At 42.3% G+C, this 1836-nt stretch overlaps 1 non-coding gene across 1 annotated transcript; it reads left to right on the top strand.

Annotated features, from left to right (window-relative positions):
- The first annotated feature begins 1400 nt into the window (after window positions 1–1400).
- LOC130953261 (small nucleolar RNA R71) lies at window positions 1401–1508 on the top strand. The gene has a single exon (XR_009075433.1). It is a non-coding gene; the product is annotated as a small nucleolar RNA R71 (small nucleolar RNA).
- Window positions 1509–1836: the final 328 nt, after the last annotated feature.

Genomic DNA, 1836 nt, shown 5'->3' with positions numbered 1-1836 from the left:
ATGATGGATTCATCCATGCACTTCCCAGTCTCTAGGACTATGAAATCAGTAGGGATGTAATGGTCTTCAACCTTTACCAGAACATCCTCTACAAGTCCATAAGCTTATTTTCTTGAATTGTCTGCCATCTCTAGTGAGATTCTTGCAGCTTGCACCTCAAAGATCCCTAGCTTCTCCATTACAGAGAGAGGCATGAGGTTTATGCTTGACCTTAGGTCACACAGAGCCTTCTCAAAGGTTACGGTGCCTATGGTACAAGGTATTGAGAACTTCCCAGGGTCCTGTCTCTTTTGAGGTAATTTCTGCCTAGTCAAGTCATCCAGTTCTTTGGTGAGCAAAGGGGGTTCATCTTCCCAAGTCTCATTACCAAATAACTTGTCATTTATCTTCATGATTTCTCGAAGGTACTTAGCAACTTGCTCTTCAGTGACATCTTCGTCCTCTTCAGAGGAAGAATACTCATCAGAGCTCATGAATGGTAGAAGTAAATCCAATGGAACCTCTATGGTTTCATTATGAGCCTCAGATTCCCATGGTTCCTCATTAGGGAACTCATTGGAGGCCAGTGGACGTCCATTGAGGTCTTCCTCAGTGGCGATCACTGCCTCTTCCTCCTCTCCAAGTTTGGCCATGTGGGTCATGTTAATGGCCTTGCATTCTCCTTTTGGATTCTCTTCTGTATTGCTTGGAAGAGTACTAGGAGGGAGTTCAGTAATTTTCTTGCTCAGCTGTCCCACTTGTGCCTCCAAGTTCCTAATGGAGGACTTTGTTTCAGTCATGAAACTTTGAGTGGTTTTGATTAGATCAGAGACCATGGTTGCTAAGTTAGAGTGGCTCTGCTTAGAATTCTCTGTCTGTTGCTGAGAAGATGATGGAAAAGGCTTGCCATTGCCAAACTTGTTTCTTCCACCATTATTGTTGTTGAAACCTTGTTGAGGTCTCTGTTGATCCTTCCATAAGAGATTTGGATGATTTCTCCATGAAGGATTATAGGTGTTTCTATAGGGTTCTCCCATGTAATTCACCTCTTCCATTGAAGGGGTCTCAGGATCATAAGCTTCTTCTTCAGATGAAGCGTCCTTGGTACTATCTGGTGCAGCTTGCATTCCAGATAGACTTTGAGAAATCATATTGACTTGCTAAGTCAATATTTTGTTCTGAGCCAATATGGCATTCAGAGTATCAATCTCAAGAACTCCTTTCTTCTGATTCGTCCCATTGTTCACAGGATTCCTTTCAGAAGTGTACATGAATTGGTTATTTGCAACCATTTCAATGAGTTCTTGAGCTTCTGCAGGCGTCTTCTTCAGATGAAGTGATCTTCCAGCAGAGCTGTCCAATGACATCTTGGATAGTTCAGACAGACCATCATAGAAGATACCTATGATGCTCCATTCAGAAAGCATGTCAGAGGGACACTTTCTGATCAATTGTTTGTATCTTTCCCAAGCTTCATAGAGGGATTCACCTTCCTTCTGTCTGAAGGTTTGGACTTCTACTCTAAGCTTACTCAATTTTTGAGGTGGAAAGAACTTTGTCAAGAAGGCATTGACTAGCTTTTCCCAAGAGTTCAGGCTTTCTTTAGGTTGTGAGTCCAACCATATCCTAGCTCTGTCTCTTACAGCAAAAGGGAATAGCATAAGTCTGTAGACCTCAGGGTCAACCCCATTAGTCTTGACAGTGTCACAGATTTGTAAGAATTCAGCTAAAAACTGATGAGGATCTTCCAATGGAAGTCCATGGAACTTGCAATTCTGTTGCATTAGAGAAACTAATTGAGGCTTAAACTCAAAGTTGTTTGCTCCAATGGCAGGGATAGAGATACTTCTCCCATAG

Source organism: Arachis stenosperma, chromosome 9 (assembly GCF_014773155.1).
Source record: "Arachis stenosperma cultivar V10309 chromosome 9, arast.V10309.gnm1.PFL2, whole genome shotgun sequence".
NCBI classification, from domain to species: Eukaryota; Viridiplantae; Streptophyta; class Magnoliopsida; order Fabales; family Fabaceae; genus Arachis; species Arachis stenosperma.
Note: the sequence above shows the minus strand (reverse complement) of the source record. Positions and strands in the feature narration are given on the sequence as shown.